Source organism: Myxocyprinus asiaticus, chromosome 14 (genome assembly GCF_019703515.2).
Source record: "Myxocyprinus asiaticus isolate MX2 ecotype Aquarium Trade chromosome 14, UBuf_Myxa_2, whole genome shotgun sequence".
Lineage (NCBI taxonomy): Eukaryota > Metazoa > Chordata > Actinopteri > Cypriniformes > Catostomidae > Myxocyprinus > Myxocyprinus asiaticus.
Genome location: NC_059357.1, coordinates 13,004,355 through 13,020,393, shown reverse-complemented (window position 1 = coordinate 13,020,393; position 16,039 = coordinate 13,004,355). Strand labels below are relative to the sequence as shown.

The window sequence follows — 16,039 nt, the reverse complement described above, 5'->3', positions numbered from 1 at the left end:
TTAGCTATGAAATTAGCCTTAGCAAGACAACATAGTCGCCCATTTTATTTAAAAAATGTTAAAAATGTAATTTCCATCACTGTTATTTACACCATGGACTTCTATTAAACACAATACAGATTTTAAGAAGTGATGGAAATTACACTTAAGTGGTAATTTTTGTGACTTTTAAGAAAAAAATTAATAAATAACATAAATCTCCTGTGATGCATGTACATACACTGTTGAACATTGTTAGACAATTAATAATAATAAAATTAGTGAAAATGTGAAAAATGTTTCTTTCTAGAAGACCACAGTACCCAAAGTTGAAGAAACACCCATATACACTTTGATCGCCTAACACAAGATTGATCTAAAATGCATTGTCTATGCTAACTGCTTTGGTAAGAACGCATCTGTTAAAACATATTTGTACTGTACATAACCCAACCCTTATGCCACTCCAAGAAAACAGTTATAGGACACATTGCAGGAGAGTGAGAGAGAGAGAGAGAGAGAGAGAGAAAGAGAGAGAGAGAAAGAAGCAAAAGGTTTAAGCTCATTATATAATATGGAACTAATCACATGCAGCGTAAATTAATCAGTAATGGCATCTTGTCTTCTGACGTCAAGCTGTGCAGATGCTAGGGATTCCCTTAATGTCTTAATATTATGCACCCCCACTCCCCAACCCCAATGGTGACTGGGGGTTCTTGAAGGGGTTTCCCCCTCCAAGGACCTCACATCAGTTTGATATGTCACCTTTTTTCCCGCTGAGTAAACACTGCAGCCCCTACAGCTCCCTGCTCAGCCAGTTAAAGCTCCTTCAAGTCTTCATGATTTTTACCTTTCACAAAATAAAACAATAATCAGGTGTGTTTTTTGTGGTTTACATTGAATAAATTGAGTGGTTACTTTGTTAACATACCTCAATTTTGAGGTCTGGAAGGTTGGAAGGTTCAGCATCTCATCAACAGTTAGTGTCCTGACTGTGAGTGAATGTGACAGTGGCTGTGTTCAGAACAACACAGTAACATACAACTCATACTATTTTTGCAGTATACAGCCTGTGCACAGTATATGCTCATTTTCTGTGTACATATAGATTACCAACTACATTTGCCAAAATGTGCAGTATCCAATCAGAGCACACTTCATCTCATACTGAGTAATGTGTCTCATAACTATATCCCATCCCATGTGACTTGACCTTTCATTTCCAATGTGATGATTGAACCCCAAGTAATTACAGCCACAAATTTTGAAATCTTTCTTGATTTCATAAAGGAATTGTTCACCCAAAAATGAAAATTCTCTAATTTACTCACACTCATGCCATCCCAGATGTGTATGAATTTCTTTCTTCTGCAGAACACAAATAAAGATTTTTATAAGAATATCTCAGCTCTGTAGGTCCATACAATGTAAGTGAATGGCAATCAGGCCTTTGAAGCTCCAAAAAGGAAATAAGGTCAGCATAAACATAATCCATCAAACTCCTTCTGAAGTGATTCAGTTAGTTCTGGGTGAGAACAGACCAAAAAAATGTAACTCCTTTTTCACTGTACACCTTGACAGCAGTCTCTTGGCATGATCATGATTTCAAGCTCATTTACACTTCCTACAGCGCCATCTAGCTTTGCGCATGTCAAGTACAAGGAAGTGTAATTGAGCTTGAAATCATGATATTGCCTAGAGACTGCAATGGCAAGATGTACAGTGAAAAAGGAGTTATAATTTGGTCTGTTCTCACCTAAAACCAGCTGGATCGCTTCAGAAGACATTAAACCACTAGAGTTGTATGGATTACTTTTATGCTGATTTTATCTCCTTTTTGGATCTTCAAAGGACTGATCACCATTCACATGCATTATATGAACCTACAGAGCTGAGATATTCTTCTAAAAATCTTCATTTGTTTAGCAGAATGAAGAAAGTCATACATATCTGGGATGGCATGAGTGTGAGTAAATGATGAGAGAATTTTCATTTTTGGGTCGAACTATTCCTTTAATGCATTTTACACAAAATTGAATTGAAAATGCAAAATGTCTATTTATTTCCAAGATGATAGCTAGACACCACTGACATCAAATTAGCATGCTACTGTTGGGAACATTTAGCACAAAAAACAAACAAAAACAAACTCAAATTAATTGGATTAACTCAATTCATTTGTAGACACTGGTTCCACACAATGAAAATTATTTTTTTTAATTTGTTTTTATATTAAATTAAAATGACTACTCAAATACTTTGTGTAGTGAAAACATAACTGAACTGAGTTAAACTAACTTAAATTTGATCTGTTCAAAGAACTCTGGTGAACCATGCAGCAAGTCTACTATTTGTTTCATTTTGCATAAAAAATAATAATTAAAAAAACTTTTAAAGGTGCACTCAGTAACTTTTGTCTTTGTGTCATCTTAGACTTACACTAACACCTAGCGGCTTGGATGCAGCATTATTTAAAATCAATAGTTTTCAGTTTCAGATGCCATTGTAGAAATGTAGTATTCACAGTCAGCCATAATTACTTTAATCAATGAGTGAAAGTGTCAAATAACAGGACAGTTACTTTAGATTAAGTGAGTAGTATTCAGCTGGTCATGTGATTCTGACATGGCAGCCCTCATGTGCGGACCCTCTACATGTAAAATAAAACAGCTTTTATAAGGTTCCTGATATGACTGGAGTCTTTATTTTAATATGAGTGGTCGTGATTTCCTACATATATTGCAAAATTACAATTCATGTCTTTAGGAGGAAAAATTACTGAGAGCATCTTTAAATAGCAACTTATTTTAAAATTTACTCTTCCAATCCAGTCCCATACAAAACATGTTGAGAACTGAAAATCACCTGCCCGGTTTCAGCAATACATTGATGCAACAAAAATTATTCACATCCAAACACAATTGTATTAAGTGAACATACACAGATTGTACACAATGATAAGCTTTCAGATTTATATCTTACATCTTACAATAGCATATAAATAAACACCAAATAATAATTTTCCATATTTTAAAACAAAAATAACAATTCACGAATGTAAGAATGATAAACTGTAGTTTAACGAACATAAATTGGGAACTGACAATCTAAATGAGATACATTACCTGAAATGTTGAAGCAAGGGTCTTAGGTGCCATCAAAAAGGTTGAAGGTTCATTCCCAAGTGACAGTGATCCAGAAATGGAGGACTTCTGTCATCCCACTCTTGGTCCATTACCACAGTGCTCTTGAGCAAGGCATGTTGTTCCAAGAGATCTGTCCCTGCAATTAGTGTGCTGTTGCCTTGGAAGAAAATGCATCTGTACATAGCTATATAAGTAACATGACTAACAGAACAAAGGAGAGAAGACACCAATGCAGAAAATGTAGTATTAACAAGGAAAACTGTACATTGCACGTGCACCAACATTTTCACTATACATATATTGTATAGCCTGGTGTATTTAAGTTGCCTAATGTTAATAAAAAATAACATACATTGTTACAATTATAAAAGAGTCCATGAGGAAGGGTGCACACCTGTATGCCACTGTTTCACTGGGGACATCAGGCAATGATTACAGCCCACTAGCACATTCAAATGATGTCAGAATTCATATGGCTAGAGACCTTGTTTCAGAAGGAAAAGAGTAATTAATGTTTAGTCTTTCAATTACGAGACCGATTAATGGATGGAATAACAGCATCTCCAGAGAGAGGCATTATTTGGACCTGTGAACAGCAAATGAACTCAGGTGCCCTGTTGCATGACTACTGAGCCAGTCTAGAGAGATTGGGAGGGACTTTAATGTTTCATTTTGTGCGTGAATGCTAAAGTAGGTTTTCAAACTATACCAAATGTTTTAGTTTTGTTGTAGGTTATTGTATAAAGCAGCTAAGTGGGGTTGCATTATATGCAACAACAACGATTTGATTACGATTCTTTACTGAATCATGCGGTGCATCATGAAATCAGAAATATGGTTGACTGTTATTCCATAATAAATGCACTGAATTTATTTTAGTATTCATGCTCTTGGGAGTTTATATCTGATACCGTTCCCCGATATTCATGCTAAACCACCTATATTATATTGTAGAGCATACAGTGTGTATGTGTAGGTGTGTCCCTGGTGAAGTCTCTGGCATTTTGAGATAAAACACACTAGCTTGAATGCTCTGTGATATCCACGCCAGCAGAAACTGGCTTTCTGAGGGCATTCACAGCACTTTAACATTTTGAACATTACAATGCAGTGCTGGAAACTAGGTTCACAGTTCACACTGAACTACTATTTGCAACATATTTGATCATATCTTTGCTTTAATCTGCATTTAAGCACTATTATGACATTGCAGAATCAGTAACTGTGTTATATTTGGTCATTAACTAACAGACACTGAACTTTAACACTTCTATACTGATGTGAGTATTCATATGTGTCTTGGCTTACTAAGACAGAAATGTGTCATAATGACTGTCTAGATGAGCCCTACCAGTCTGGAACTCATACAGCACACTAAATATTTGATGTTTAGTGCACAATATTTACAGTATATACATTATTAACCCACTTTTTATTGTTGTGAAATATCTTTTTTTTCCATCTGCACACTATAAACCCTAATGCTCAAAATATTTAAAAGTGGACTTACTAACTTCAGACTTTGTGTCATTTGGACTTACACTGACACCTAGCGGCTTGGATGCAGCACAATTTAAAATGAATAGTTTTCAGTTTCAGATGCCACTGTATAAATGTAGTATTCACAGTCAGCCATGATTACTTTAATCAATGAGTGAAAGTGTCAAATAACAGGACGGTTACTGAGATTAAGCGAGTAGTATTCAGCTGGTCATGTGATTCTATCATGGCAGCCCCCATGTGTGGACCCTCTCCATGTAGAATAAAACAGCTTTTATAAGGTTCCTGATATGACTGGAGTCTTCATTTTAATGTGTGCTCATTATTTCCTACATATATTGCAAAATTACAATTTGAGTTAAACTTTTTTAATGAGGAAAAATTACTGAGTGCACCTTTAATTGTTTTGAATAGGAAAAAAAATTAATCCCACAAATGAGTTCAAATAAATTAACCTTGATGAGTATTTAGAACTTTCTTTTGAGTTCACGAAATGGACACCTTTTAAGTAACCTAAATTGTCTTATTATTATGAATTTAATGAATATGTCCCTTTAAATTTACAGGAATTTAAATATAACTGAAACTGGGCAGAGGATTTCCATTTTCAAGTATGCTTTACACGGCACTCAACATGGAGAGTAAATGTTAAAATAAAGTGTTATATAATGTGACTTTTTGCAAGATGAATGTAAAGGGGGACACTTGTTAGTGTTTAAGGTTTTGTTCTGTTAGGTTAAAGTTTTTGGGGGTTACCATTATATACATTAAAGTATATGGGGGTTACGTTCATATAATATACAAATTAATATTGTTTTGAAGTATTGCTTTACTTGTTGTGCAAATATTATGCTAATCAATCTTACTTGTTAATTTAAGAGTTCAATTTAAAGTTAATTGCCATTAAAATGTGTGACTTCACATACTATATATTTTAAGTTAAGTCTCCTTAATTTATAAAGCCCTTTAAAAGTTAAGAGGAATTAACATGCATGTATAGTGCAAAATCAAAATCTGAAAGTTCTATTAATTTATTAGGGTTTACACTGCAACTGATTGCTGTTCATAATTATCACTCAATTTGCATTACTTGCAAGAGTTTTTTTTTTTTACCCCAAGAGCTAGTCTTACTTTTTAAAGATGAAGAGAAGTGTCCTCTACTGCTAGAGAATATAATTAAAGGATTTCAGAAAAAAGAACCATCAAATTCACTATTGCACAAAGAATTTAAGTTTAATGCACCATAACATTATCAGATTGGATTTTAACCATTTTATCACAGCTTTTATGGTATTTACTATGAAGCCTGAAGATATCCAAGACATTTCAAGGAATATTCCAGGTCCAATTCAAGTTAGGCAAAATCAACAGCATGTGTGACATACGGTAATGTTTATTACCACAAAATATAATTAGGCTTGTCCCTTTTTCCATAAAAAAAAAAAAAAAAAAAAAAAAAGCAAAGATCGAGGTTATAGTGAGGCACTTACAATGGAAGTGAATAGGGACACATTTCAGATGGTTTAAAGGCAGAAATGTGCAGCTTACAAAAGCACATTAATTTTTCTGTTAAAATTTGTGTATCATTCGAGCTGAAAGTTGATTAAATCATTGGTTTAACAGTTATTTGAGGATTAATGGCAATATGTCGTCATGGCAAGGAAGTTGTAAAATTGGATATAACTTTACACAGAAAAGTGATTTTATGACCTATACTTTTAAAACAGTATTTTAATGTTTACGGATTGGCCCCATTCACATCCATTGTAAGTACACCAAGATAAGTCTTAATTGTATAGAGAATGAGAAAACTATTTTCAGAAATTATGCATTTTAACAGAAGAGACCACAGAAATAATTGTATAATGGGCATCTAAAATGATCATCAAAATATTTCTGAGTTAGTTAAATCAAGACACTGAGTTTGAAGTGTCGTCAATATAGCTACATCTCGACATCTACCAATATCTGTCCCCATACTTTTCACTAGTTCATTCTAATAATATTACTTTTGACATTCTGTATTATTACATATACAGTATGATATACTTTAAATCACCAATTTAAGTGGAATTTCAAGTTATACTAGACATACGAAAAAGACTAGGTGTTCCTGATATATCATGAATAAGACAATTAATATTCTGCAAGGAAACCTTGCAATCAAGCAAAAAGGAAAAACATGTTTATTCTCTTCAATTGTATGTCTTATTACTCTACTTCAGATTTAGAGTTTACTGGTCTTAAGCCTCAAACCGTAACTTTTTACCTTTCAGTTATGGCAATCATTTATGCCCAAAAACCCTTGTGTGGAGAAGAGTAATACAGGAGACAACTGAAGAGCTTCAAATCAAACATTAACTGCAAAAGATGTGGAGCAGACAGAAGATGCCATCTCATCTCCGCTCGGATGGTAATGCGGATCAGAGGTCAAGGCATTAAAGGATGATGCATTCTTTACGATTTCTGGTGATTTTTTCAGGCTTGCCATCTTGAGCCTTAAGGATAGCCGCCATGATCTATGAGGATTGGAAAAAGGAAAACGATGAAAATGAACAGAACAACACAAACCATATCAAGTTTAATTAAAATTCTAATAAAGTGGTTTTCAACCAGGCCCTGCGAATGTAAAACATTCAAAAAATTAGCTTTAAAAGGTGCTGCAAGTGATTTTAGGCCATCGCCTCTCCAAAATCCCACCCTTCAAAGACACATCATCATAGTTACTTAAGCCATTCACTCACTGAGCACTTTATTAGGAACACACACACGCACAAAAAAAAAGGCCCCAAAAAGTATTTGGATGCTTAAGCTGAATGTAAAAATGCATGAATTCCTTTACTTTTGAAAACAAACATCAGACTAAGTTGCATTTATTATAAAGATATATAACAAGCACACTTTAAGCAAAACATTTAACAAATAGAAGCTTAAGTTTTAAATTAAACAATAGATATACGGTTTAAAATTAAGACAAATTTAGACACTTGATAATGGCTTCATTAAAGATCACCGTTCAAGTGTTTTCGTTTTTATGGTAGTTTGCAATCCTTTCATTCCCAAAACTTCTTGACAACGTCTGGGCAAAGAATCAAGTTCCTGTAAAAGCTGTGGTGAAAGTTTCCTCTAGGTTTCAGCCACCAAAGCTTTCAGTTCATCCATACTAGATCATCATTGATTTGACATTTTCTTCATAGGTGCTCCACAGTTGGGTTTATTGCAAAAAAGTTAAACGATGAAGGATTTGTGAATGAGAACAGAAAGCGCACAGGCAGACCCAGAAATACAACCAGCAGATTGGACAGGGTAATTGTGAGCAAAATCAAGAGAAATAGGCAAGAAACAGCTGTAAGGATTGCCTCACACATCAATAAGAATTACAAGATACAACTTAGTTCGCAGACTATTAGAAACAGGATCAAGGAGTATGGGTACAAAGAGGGAGTTATGCAGCGAAAACCATTCATTAGCTTAATAAGAAATCCAGGATAAAATTGGCAAAAGAACATGCACAGAAAGACAGCAGGTTTTGGAGAACTGTCTTATTTTCAGATGAGTCCAAATTGAACCTGCATGGATCTGATGGCAGAGTATTTGTGTGGAGGCAGAATTTCAGCCACAATGCACTAGATGTGGACATGTAAAAGTCTGGGGCTGTTTTTCTTACAGTGGTGTTGGTGAGCTTGTGTTTACTGATGGAATCATGAACTGAAACCTGGAGGAAACTTTCACCACAACTTTTATAGAAACTTGTCAATTCTATGCCCAGATATTGTCAAGAAGTTCTGAGAACGAAAGGATTGCAAACTAAAACACGTAATTTTAATGAACCATTATCAAGTGTCCAAATAATTTTTTGTCTTAATTTTAAACCATATATCTGTTGTTTTATGATACAAAACACAACAAGCCTTTTCTGTTAAATGCTTTGATTTAAAAAAAAAAAAAAAAAAAAAGTGCTAATGCAGGGATTCTCAACTGGAGTGGTACCGCCCCCCCAGGGGGCGTTCAAAGGATGCTAGGGGGCACTGAGAGCAAATTAGTAGAAAATTAGTAGAGAGGGGGCATTAGATTACAAATGGGGAGCATTTATCAGTCATAATATTCAAATATATCGTCAAGTTCCTCTTTGCATTAAAATGTTTATCTAGACTTGGAGTATATCAGTTGGTTCTCAATTATACGGATTGGTACGCATGTGTACTGCGGTTCATCTGATTTTGAAGTCTAGCGACACATATGAAGTATCTGGTTTAGCAGCGTCAAATACACAGGCGGAGGCACAACCTTGGCTATATTTATATTTTGTATTTATTATGTGTTTAGAGTAGGTCTACTGTTTATAATTACAAAACTACCATAGTTTATTTTATAGAAATCATGTTACATCTAACCAAGGTAGTGAAGATCCATGCTTCCATGCGTTTACTATGGTCTTGTTACGTGCTCATGCTTTCCTACATATATTGCAAAACTACAATTCATGTCTTCGAGTTAAACTTTTTTTAATGAGGAAAAATTACTGTGCACCTTTAAGTCATAAATTCAGGCTAGAAGTAGGCTACTGGATGAGATTAGGCCACGTCACAAACAAAAACTGAAATACTTTCTAATACTTACATCCTCCTCATAAGGGAAACCACTCGTTTCTAACTTTGAGAAGACCAAATGTTCATTGATCTCAATCTCAAAGCTCCCTGTAAAGATGAAATAGAAAGTATTGACCACAGATAGTGTTGAAATATAACTTTTATACAGCACATGAACTGGTGGAATCTAGAAGCAAACATGGACAGTCAGAAGGACAGTTTGTACTCAACCTCTTCTGCCCACGAAGCCAGACACCTCCGCATGGGGAAACTTCGCGCTTATGTTCCGCTTCAGCTCCTCGAAGCGGGGCGCGTACCCTCATCCGCCACTAGTAGTTTAGAGCACAAACATTTGAACATTTTGTTTAAAATATGCTCATTTAAAGTCGTTACGGTACATATAATAGGCTTGTTTTGTTGTGAAATTGCCGTTCACGGTTTGTTAAATCGTTAAGGCGACATCTTACAATAACTCCACACCAGACATAAGTTGTTTCTCAAAACCTCTCTGGACAGCTTCTTTTTTTTTTTAGGGTATTAAAGTGACCTAAAAAAAGCTACGCAGCCATTGTTGCCAGATTCGTTTGACTTTTTCCAGCCCAATGATTGCTCAAAACACGCCCGTATGCATGAAAAACCGCCCAAATAATGTATATGAAAATGAAATGCACATTAACCATAATACTACAGCATTTCCTTTACAACCATGACATCACAATGAAGCGACGCAAAGATAAAGTTTCCAAAAAACTTTCCATTTACCCATTTTTCTTTATTCACACATATAAACACGCGCACAGAACAGGAACAAATATGCTGCCATGGGATTTCAAGAAGCCAAATAATGAAAGTATGCCACTGTGCCTTGATTGCAGTTCTGTTTTTGCCTTTCAGTAGTCCTATTTTTGAATTAATGTCATATAAAAGGTTATATATATATATATTACACACACATTGTCCTACCTTTTTACGCTGTTAAGGCTAATTCCAAATTCCAAGAAAACTACATCTTTGTTGTCATTTAAGTAAGGTAAATACGCGCTAATACGCGGAACAGTCAAAGTTAGACTGTGATCGTGGACGTAACGCAGCTGATTTTCAGTCGTCGTGTTACTTTATGATAGGCTACTTCTATGATCACCATGAGTTGCCAACTTCGGGATATATCCCACAGTGTTCTCAGCAGCATTAAACTTCTAGCCAAAAGGCACCAGTGTCCTGGCCATTGCAATTTATCCAAGAAAAACTCCACAGATAAGTCCTGGAATTAACCACCACTTGATATCAGGGTAATTTCCTCATTTTAGACATGTTCTCTTACATTTTTACCGCTTTGTGATTAAGATTATCTCATTTCTATCACAAAATTCAACGAGCAACACCTGCAGTTCGCGCACATTCATAAGTTACTGGTGGGTGTGGCAACTCATAGCTCCTCTGAACAGGATTGAACACATTTTCTGTCAATCAGTGATCTGGATATTTGATTGAATGATTGTGTGTGGAGACGTTTTCTTTATTTTAGTTGCATGGGCAATGGGAATTCTTAATTTTATCATTTAAAAAACCCGCCAAAATCGTTCCAAAGCAGCCCAAATTAGGACCACCCGCCTAAGCACATTTCCCTCACACAAATCTATTGCAAGTAGAACCCGCCCAACCTGGCAACAGTGTAACGCAGCTCGAAGTACAGAACCGAGCGTAGGTGTCTCTCGAGACGCGTTTAAAAGCTTCTTTTCTTTCTTTCTTTTTAAATAGGACATGGCCTCTGAAAAAACGCGGCCGAAAAAAGCGAGACCATGAAAACAAAAAGCAGACAAAGACGTCCGTCTAGCGCATGTTTACAAAGAAAAACAACTGAAAAATAGCGCATGGATGCAAAAACGCGTTCGGCCGAGCCAGCGGGAATTTACCTAGTTAATCAACATTTTGATCATCAAACGCGTACTCAGAATGAGTATGATGGCCAAATGTCTCGTCTATATAGGCAGCTCACGACCCTTTGAGACACGGCCATAATTTCACTTACAATTTCAACAAATGTATCCACACTGAACTTTCTTACAGTAGTAAACAACAAGAAATACAAATTAGTTCACTTGGCTGCTGCATAAATTGTCTTACCAGTATTCGACTTTTATCTTGACCCCCATGATTCGCGTCTCAGATCTTCCTGATCTGCGATAGTTACTTGGTTGTCAGCGGAGACTAAAAACAACCACACCCTCCCCTCTGGAGACACCTGCGTCAGGTGCTACACCCTGCTCATCCCCACCTGCTTGACACGCCTATACAGAATCTAACAGTTAACATTTCGGGAACTGTTAATCACTGTCAACGAGAATGAAAAGCTTTAATATTTCCCCATTAGGCCTAGGCTATATAAAAGTAGGTTACTTGATAACGGCTGCTTTGAATAATTAGCCTAAATTAATTACAAACGAGACACTGTAAAACCTACTTGTTTAAAAATTATTTTTTATACATATATCTGACAAATTTGGGCCATTTTCTGTTATGCACTTTATTCAACATTTGGCTATTCTAACATAGACTTCAGAGTGCATATATATTAATATCTCTGAGATCAGGAGCAAACCAAAATTCAAAGAGAATTTGCACAATGCATGAAATTTATTTACGGTCAACAGCAAATAAAATCAATAATAATAATAATAAAAACCTGGACCTGGTTAAAAGCATCTAAACATCAGTCCTTTCCACCACTAGCAACAACTCAAACCCCACTGTATTTAACGACATTGAATTACAGCAGTTTTGGTCAACGACCCTAATAATAATAATAATAATAATAAAAAACTAAGTTTAACTGCCAACTAAGTCTCTACTGAAATTTTTAATTAAAATGATTACCTTTATTCTTATTCTATTATCATTTAAAATCTTTGAGATAGACCATATGACTGACATTTTATTGTCCATAGTGTTATCAAAACTGACCGAATTAAAGGATGAAGTATGGAATAATAAATGTAAATATGAAAGTACAGGCACGTTCAAGCAACGAGAAATTCCAAATAATTTTACATGAATACACAACGTTGCTCTGTGCCAAGTGTATACTGTAACTATATTATCCAACATAATCAGCAGATAGAACTGAATAAAGGTGTATCATTCCATTAACTATTTGTGTGGTGTCATAAACATAGTCTTCACAAAGACCTCAGTAGTCAGTAGTTTCTGCAGAGTAAACAAAAACAATGTGCTAACCATTCAACAGTGGCTTCAAGTCATATAAATGCCCCTCAGCCAGATATCTGGTTTGACTTGATGGAGAGAGAGAGAGAGAGAAAAAAAAAAGTATTTCTCTAGCACTATAATTAAAATCACACAAATCTACTTCAAAAAAATTCTTGCAAGTGGCTTGAGCTTTATTCTGACATTAGTTACAGCTGTATGTTCCCTATAGTACTTCAAACAAACGTTCCAATTAAGGATTCACCATTTTTAGGCTTGCATTTTGTTTGGCCACGAGATCTCTTCATGCTGAAATACAGATGGTGGACATAAAGGACAAAGTAAACACTCGAGGTGCCTTGAAACTTGAAGTCTCAAAAACACACCCACAAAGACCTCTGCATATGCAACTATGCTGATTTACTGTAGGTGAACTGAGCATTCCCTTCTTACAGCAATTGTTTTTAGTATATTAGCAGTATCATTACACACTTCACATTTATTCTTTATTTTAAACCCCAAAACATGAAAAAGCAACAAATAAACAAAAGAATAGTGACCCCAGTTGGCAATGTGGCTTTTTCAAAAAAGATATTAACCTCACTATTGGCTTCCTCCTCACCGTTCCCCCATCTTTCTGCTCCTGCTTTATGGCTGCTTGGACTGCCCGCCTCATACCGTAACTGCTTATTTTAGAGTTACGATAATCATTTATGTCCAGCAACCAGACAGGAGGAGTGAAGAGGAGGGGACGTTAAGGATCCTGGACCAGAGCTCTCTTTTTAGACATTTATATCCTTTGCTTATTGAGTCTTAGTCTTACATGGTCAATTTATGTTAACAGACCCATTCAAGGGAATTTTAGGACTTCTCAAAGTAGTCATAGAGGTGCTGATATAGTCAACAGAGCCAAATGTGAAGGGTTAAGAGGTGAAATGTTAAAGGATGACACAAGGAGGCCGGCTTTTGGTGATCTTCTCCACAGGCTGGCCATCATAGGCCCTTTGGATAGCAGCCATAATCTTGTGAATGAGAGAAAAGAGAAAAGAGAGACATACATGCTTAAATCATAAATCATTATTACTGTTAAAAGTAGAGTTCCGTCATCACACTCATGATGTTCCAAAACTGTATAATATAACAATCTTTTGTGTTCCACAGAAGAATGAATGTCATGCAGGTTTGGAACAACATGAGGGTGAGTAAACGATAACAGAATTCTCTAAAGGGATAGTAATAGTAGTTCAACTAAAAATTCTCATATAATTTACTCACCGTCATGCCATCCAAGATATGTATGACTTTCTTCTACTGAACACAAATTCACATTTTTTAGATCCATTCAATGCAAGTCAGTAGGGTCCAAAACTTTGGAGCTCTAAAAGCACATGAAGACAGAATAAAAGTAATCCATAAGACTGGTTAAATCTATTTCTTCAGAAGCAATATGATAGGTGTGGGTGAGAAACAATATTGACGTCTTTAACCCCAATCTCCACATTCATTTTCACATTCTTCTTAATTTGTTTTTGGCGATTCACTTTCTTCATGTATATCGCCACCTACTGGGCAGGGAGAATTTATAGTAGAAAAAAATGACTTAAATATTAATCTGTTTCTCACCCACACCTATCATATTGCTTCAAAAAGATATAGATTTAACCACTAGAGACTTTATGGATTACTTTTATGCTGCCTTTGTGTGATTTTTGGAGCTTTAAATGTTTGGTACCCATTCACTTGCATTGTATGGACCACAGAGCAGAAATCTTTACTTGTGTTCAGCAGAAGAAAGAAATTCATACACATCTGGGATAACATGAGGGTGAGTAAATGATGAGAGAATTTTCATTTTTGGGTGAACTATCCCTTTAAGGGAAGAAAGTTTACTTACATCATCCTCATAGGGGAAACCACTGGTTTCCAGCTTTGAGAAGACCAGTTGTCCATTGATCTCTATCTCAAAGCTCCCTGGGAGGGAGAAACAAACATCAATGTAATTTTGCAGGTGAATGATGACATCCGTGGGCAAAGTTCCTCATGCTTCATATTTTTGCATAAACATAAATCACTCTGGCCATAAATCTGCAACTTACCCTGCCGGCCCACAAAGCCAGTCACATCCGCATCAGTGAACTCAGCAGTGACGACCTGCTTGAGCTCCTGAAAACGGGGCTCGTACCCTCATCCACCACTGCAACACAAGAGTGAAGAGGAGGTGTGAGCTTAAAGTAATGGTTAAAACTGGTCTTTTCAGCAGGAGTAGACTTATATATAGTTATATGAGTCTGAATACCATGACTATCAATGTGATCACTCACGGGAGATAATCTCCAGATCATTCATCACTAGGTGCTTGCACACAATTTAGCTGACTCCAGGCTGTCTAGGATCAAAATGTATTTGTTGTTTATCATAAACTCTGTATCCTAAGCTTCTTCCATCACACTTACTACAGGTACTGTCGAAGTGGAGAAATCTCACTGGCACAAGGGGAGATAAGAGATCCAGTTTATGGATCCAGCTCAGATTTTTAAAATGACTACTCCATCAAACTATCATTATATGACTGTTAACAAGATACACATGGCATATTGGCTGACTACCCGTGCTAAAACATGATGCATAATAAGCCAGTGCATGACATTTATCGTTAAATACACAAAGGAGGAAGAGATGTTATGATAATAACAAAGACAGCACTGCTAGCAACCTGCTTGAGCTAGTTAATATCACATTCCTTAAGAAATTTCACCCAAAACGAGAGAAAAACAACTTTAAATCAAGGATAATTTACAAAGACTTCTATTCTAAACCACTCACCAGTATTCAACTTTTATTTGCGCACCCATTTTTGCCTAGCTGAGTCACTCAATGCGCTACTTCCGCGTATCCCTGACGCTTCCTTTTAAGAGGCGGAGCTTATGTACATCTGAACCTCTTGCGCCCCCTATCATCTGGTAGAGGCATTGAAAAAATTAAAAGGGAGCGAAACAGAAGCCACACGATGGCGGCAGGCGTTAACTTGAGGCGAAGAATTAAACGCTCGTTTGAAAAATGAGTTTAAAACTTAAACAGCAAACCGGACACAGGATTAAGCAGAATCTTAATTCTAAAATATACATTCTGCTTAATTCACAAAATAAATGCATTCAGGCATAAATGCACAAAAGCATAATCCATAAATAAAGAAAATAGAGAATAACAACTTTAAATCAGGGATAATTTAATTTTATATCAGGGATAACTCAATTCTGTGCTATGTATTTGCTGAACTCACAAGCCATTAATTTATACACAGAACTTGTGTAATATTTATTCTTATTATAATACTTCTTTACATTATATATTCTTACATATATATTTTTTTCCCTCAAAATCTTTACAGAATTTTGCAAAAACAAAACATTTTACTAAATGGGATGTATAGACATGGTTACATTACTGTATTAGACAAACCCTACTGAACTCAACCCCCCACCTGCCCAATGTACAACATATACAAAACCAAACAATTAAGAAAAAGTGAGGCTTGCAACGCTGGCTCGTTGGCCGAGAAGGGGCCGTGGAAGGCTCCCTTATTCCTACAATGAAGGCTGATTCGCGGAATAACAAAGCCATATC

The 16,039-nt window shown here is 35.9% G+C and overlaps 2 pseudogenes; both read right to left on the bottom strand.

The window, feature by feature from the left end:
• Positions 1–6,000: 6,000 nt before the first annotated feature.
• On the bottom strand, positions 6,001–11,448 carry LOC127451933 (migration and invasion enhancer 1-like; annotated as a pseudogene).
• A 271-nt stretch (positions 11,449–11,719) lies between these two features.
• Positions 11,720–15,336, bottom strand: LOC127451932 (migration and invasion enhancer 1-like; annotated as a pseudogene).
• Between the last annotated feature and the right edge of the window lie 703 nt (positions 15,337–16,039).